Raw genomic sequence first — 6,084 nt, 5'->3', positions numbered from 1 at the left:
TTCTGGGACCAATAAGAAGGACCCTAGTCTAGGCCTTAGCCTATGATCTGTACAACAACCAAGATCTCTAATTCCAGAGGTCTAACTGAAACAACTGCAACCAAGCAGATCTTCTGTAAACATAATGAAAGACTATTCTAGGCTGTGTCCTTAGGATCGGGGCAAAAACAAAGACTGCCAATTACATAAGACTAATTAAAACAACAGTGATGGATCATAACTCCAAGAACCATAAAGAAAAACTCCATCCTAGGCTCCATCCTTTGACCTGTGCAAATACCAAGATCTCTAGCTACAGAGAGGCATGATTTTATCACCCACGACAGAGCGGAAAGGACAGAAGGACCTAGGGGAGGGTAAAAGAGCATGTATGGAGACTATAGTTATTCCCATGACAGTATGCTTCAAGGGAGGAGAAACCCTGTATCTTTTAGGCCAAGGGAATTCCCTTTCTAATCTCCCCAATATTTACTGTGCCTATGTAAGAAATAAAAAGAGAGGACATTTTTTTTTTAGTTTTGTTATTGAGTTATGTGTGTATGTGTGTGTGTGTGTGTGTGTGTGTGTGTATGTGTGTGTGTGTGTGTGCTTTGTTTTGTTTTGTTTTGTTTTGTTTTTATTTCAGGATCCTGGTTATTCTGTGGCAGTTGCCTATATTGCTGTGGTGCATTTTGAGTTTTTTGTTTGACTTTTATCTTTTTTTTTTGTATTGTTGTTATGTTTTTTTCTTTTTTCCCTTTATTCTCTTAACTGATAGATATAGCCTCTAGAAGGACTCCTACCATTTTTTGCTTGTTCGATTTTTGCCCCATTTTATTTTTTTTTCTTTTCTTCAAACAGAACTTGAACCATCTTGTTCCACCTCACAAATGGAGGGGGAAATAATGGAGGGTACCAAGACCAAACAGTCATATGAACATTAAGTAGAATAAAAAAATGATCAGATTAAAACACCAAATCTAAGGCCAATGACAACAGAATCAATACCCAATCTACAACATGCTAAACACAGAGGGGACCACTTATAATAATAGCCCGGGGGTAAAAGAGGGGGATATGGGATGCATGCTGGGAACAGGGGTGGAGGGAGGACAATATTGGTGGTGGGAATACACCTGATTCAATGTCACCATGTACCTAAAATATTACTGTAAAAGAATTGTAATCCACTTTGGTCAAAATAAAAAAATTGAAAATGAAATAAAATAAAATAAATTAAAAATTATGACATACTGTTAATATTATTTAACATATTCACTTTATTAATTATAATCTATTATACTATCTATATTATTAATATATGATTGAATATACTATTAATATATTATTGAAAATATTAATGAATAAGGCATATCATTTTCTCTTGAAATTGTACTTTGTGGTCTAAAGTTGACTACATGAGTGATTTCATGAGTGAAGTAAAATCCTTCATCACTGCCCCTCACTATATCTTTCACATGAGACTCACCTGCAAGATTACCTGAATTAAAGATGACTCCTGAAAGCACAGACTACTTACTCTGAACAAAACAAAGAGTGGGGGAAAAAGCACAAATGTCTTATCTCACCCCCAGTCTGTGTTCATAAGTATCTAGAAACTGTCCATCAGACTGCTATTTTAAATCACTTGTCAGAAACTTTTATACAGAGGTTACATTTAACTACAAATAAATAAATGGTAACAAGTTCTTTCTATACAAGTTCTTGTTTAGAAAAAGGGCCATGACATCGGGTAGAAACATATTAATGTATTCAACATATTTTAAGTAAAGCTTTAATTTTTAGCCTTGAAAACTATTGCAATCCTGAAACACAATAAAACATATATATTGGTTTTATATATATATATATAAGGTTTTAGAAAACTACCTTTGAGACAATATAAGACAATTCTATAATGCAGATGCCAGTGGTAAAAGGGCTTTGTCAAAAATATTTAAATTTTTATTTTTGAATGGGTTGTATGTTTGCTTATATTTTATGTTTATAGCCTTAAAATAATTCCCTGCTATTATTGTCTTAAGATATAAAGAGAGGAGTTTTATGTGGAATGAGAGGGAAATCGAAGACATTAATTGTGGGAAATGAGCACTAAAGAAGGGATGAATGTTGGACTATTCAATGAAATTCAAACATTAACAATTTAAAACTATCTATCTCACAGGTATTCAATTAAAAACAGATCATTCATCAGTATAATTTCTCTAACTTATTATTTTTGGTTTTTCAGCCACACCCAATAACACTCAGGGGTTACTCCTGGCTATGCACTGAGAAATTGCTCCTAGCTTGGGGGACCATATGTGACACAGGGGCATCAAACTGTGGTTTGTCATAGGCTAGCATGCACAAGGCTTGTGTACTGCTTGTGCTACTGCTCCAGCCCCTGGTTTTTTAAATTATATAATCCATGGAAAATAAACTTATCTAATGTGTTATGTGCAAATTGATAAAAATGATGATAAATTATACCCCCTAGATCTTAATTATTTTATTCATGTTATTTTGACAAAAATCAATATATTTTCTTATTTTTGTTGCATGTTCTGGACCATACCCAGTTATGCTTAGAGATTTTCTTGGCTCTGTGCTCAGGGATCACACCTGGCAGACTCAGGTGATATATCCCCACCTCCAAATATTTTATTCTAAATACCTTGATGCATGACATATCTTATTCTTCAGTGTAAGCTAAAATATCTTAGACCTTCTATTCCAAATTATAACATATTTATCATACTGTGTCAAATTACATATCAAAATATTTGGTTTTATTACTGGCAACTCTAAAAGGTATGGAAAAAAGTTATTAAAGAAGTTAATTTAAAAAGGCCTTTTTCTTATCAAAATATCTGAAAACAAGCAATGTAAAAATACTAGATTACCAAGTCTTATAAGATTAAATGCTGCTGGAATTAGCTACAGTATATTCTTTGAAAATTAGCATTAGTCATTTCCATTTTTGTAAACATTCCACAAAATGTGCATTAAAATTATGGAATATCTGACACCATGTGTGGATATTTATTCTGCTTTCCATTTTTCATTTACCAGTCTACAGACATAATTCATTTTTCATGAATGCTAATAGTTAATATGAGTAGAATTTTAATACTATATTTAAACCTAGAACAAAATTTGAATAATAGATGTTAATTTTATTTACTATATGCTTCATATATATACTTCATATATATTTACTATATGCAAATAACAGGCTGAGCTATTTCATGTTCCTTATTTTTTCTAAGTTTAAATTGTGGATCTATAGACTAGCTATACAGTTAATTTTTGCAGAGCAACATATTTCATACTGGACATCTGGCAATTGTCTTCTATACTAAAGCATGCTACAATAATATTTCCCTTTAGTTTTTATGTGGTACACAATACACGTTGCACATAATCCGGGACATAGATCCTTTTGCCATGTTCACAGTTTCCCTGCCTTTTTTTCTTCTTTGCACTTGCTAAGGCCCTGATCAATAAGACACGGTGGGTGACACAAATATATACCTTAACTAGAATTCACAGCAGGGCTTTTTCATTTGCCCTATTGTGTCTCTAGCCCCATAAGCCTGGAAACTGCTAAATCCTTTCTCTGTAACCCTGTTTTTCAAAATGTGGTCTGTGGACTGTGGAAATTTTTTGACAGACAAATCATGATATGACTGCATGATTCAGGCACTACAATGTTGCTATCAAACTGTTGGTCATTCTGTGACTTTCTTTCTGTGAGAAAAAACTTTTCAGCCATGTTAATAAAAAGAATAAGGACAGAAAAGGAATGGGTATTGTTGAAGCACTTGTCTCTCAAAAACAATGCTGCAGCCACAATATATTAAATTTTCTAACCCTTAAACAGGAGGATAAAAGTTACAATTTTCTAACACTGGATTTAATAAATAATGTCTACATTGACTTTTGTTTCTGTCTTATCCATCAGTCTGCCCATGAAATAGATCTCTTTATTTCCCCCTGTAATAGATTGTAAAAAAGGAGAAAAGAACACTACTCTCTATTTGTTGAATGTATGAATAATTAAATTTTCATCAAGATCACTGTCTCTTCTTTTGGAATTTCTACCTAAATGATGTCCTGTGTGTCTCTACACTGCTGCCTGAATGCACTTTCAAATCTGGATCATGCTGCTCTTGGGTTTAAAACCCATCAAACGTGCCATTACCGGTGAGATAAAGGTCAAGCCTATGCATGAATTCCTTCAGGACAGCATCTCTGCTTTAGCTTTCTCTAGTTTAACCCCTTAGGTACTTCAGCTATGCTGACCACTGTTACTTTCTACAAAATTCCTTACATCATCCCAGAATATAGTCCCTAAAAAGATCCTCCTGCCTTTTACCCTCCTTTTATATAAATACTTTGTTTTCAAGGACCTTTTCAATTGTTTCTTAGAAACAACTTAGTAGGACTTAATACAGAATCTTTATCCCCTCATACTTTTTCTTACACTTGTCACATGTATTCTACAAAATTATGAAAATCCATTTCTCCATTATGTTTTAAAGCTCAGTAGAGTCAGAAGCAGTCACTATATCTCTACTATCTGATAGAGATGAAGTACATAATAAGTAGGCAAAAAATAAAATAAATGAATTCAGTTATGTGGGTTATTGAGCTTGTACTGCTATTTCATTGCCATTTATAGGCATGCAGATTCTTTACATAAACTAAGGGAAAAATTAAAAGTTTTAACTCTGAAGTTTAACTTTGTCCCCCAAAACTTATTCAATAAGCTAATTTTGTTTAAGATCCCACAGCACAAGCAATAACTTCAATTTTTTAACAAGACCATCCTCAATGTAAAAAAGAAAATAACTCATACAAGAATATCTATTATATCAATGATATTATCATTTTAATTTTACCGAAATATAACTCCATAAATTATAACAACATTTATTATTCTGATAAATAGCTTTTTTATAGTCACAACAACATTTTTGATTTTTACAGGTGTGAATTTATCTTTAGTTAGTATCACTGGCATTTTGTTAAATATTTCCCCATATTATATGCAGATAATTCTACTAACACCAAATAATATGCATTAAGAATTAAGTCCCTAATGGTCATGGGAATGTTGAACTAGTGAAGGACTTTATATACATATATATATATATGTAAAAATAAAAATAAGAAAAGATAAGGCCTCCCAATTCTTACCACACAGGCTGTGTTCTTTACACTGACTGTATAGAAAGAGGAGGTACAGTAAATACACCCCCCCATAAACACCTCAACACAGGCCCTTTGCCTGGTCTGTATTGTGAATTGGGGACAAAAAAAGAATTAAGTCCCTTCTGTCAGGTATATAAAGAAACATACTGTGGGAATAAGAAATGTTCATGGATTTCAGAACTGACCTTAACCAGTGGAGAGAGGATTGGGTGGTCTCTAGGTTAAAGAATGCACAAACTCTGATGTTGATGTTGAAATATTGTTTTTTAAGAAACTCTATTATTAACAGTATTGTATATAATGGTACTTTATTTTTATTTGTTTTTAAATTAAGTCTATCACCATCCTATCTAAGAGACTCCAATGAATGATCCACCTCCAATTTTCAGTGTTGAAAGCTATACATAAAAGGGACTTATATACACTAGCAGACTGGGGAGCTAAGGAGTGGAGTCAGGGGAAACATCTGGGAACAGGGGTGGAGAGAGGACAACACTGGTGGTGGGAATTGCCCTAATTCACTGTCACTATATATCTTAAAAATAGCTGTGAAAGACTTGTAATTCACATTGGTCTCAATACAAATTATAAAAAATTTAGAGTTGAGTCTCTGTCTCCCAAAGGGGACTTTACACATAGTTTCTATAAGTATATTCCCTGGGGTCACAATAGATAGGCATACAATAATTACATATTTATACTTTATAGCTAGTTATCTTCAAGCATGAGAGGAAAATTTGAAGTGTTATTAACTCATGATATATGTCAGAATTCATTATATATCTCACAAATGTTGACATTTAAGATTTATTAATTATATATAAACAAGTATTTTAATATAAATTAAATGTAGACCCAAAAATACCAATATTTTCTTGACCAGGG

The 6,084-nt window shown here is 32.8% G+C and overlaps 1 pseudogene; it reads left to right on the top strand.

Annotated features, from left to right (window-relative positions):
* Positions 1-5,167: 5,167 nt before the first annotated feature.
* Positions 5,168-5,306, top strand: LOC126007951 (uncharacterized; annotated as a pseudogene).
* Positions 5,307-6,084: the final 778 nt, after the last annotated feature.

This window comes from Suncus etruscus, chromosome 4 (assembly GCF_024139225.1).
Source record: "Suncus etruscus isolate mSunEtr1 chromosome 4, mSunEtr1.pri.cur, whole genome shotgun sequence".
Taxonomy (NCBI): Eukaryota; Metazoa; Chordata; class Mammalia; order Eulipotyphla; family Soricidae; genus Suncus; species Suncus etruscus.
This window is presented reverse-complemented; position numbering and strand designations above follow the sequence as displayed.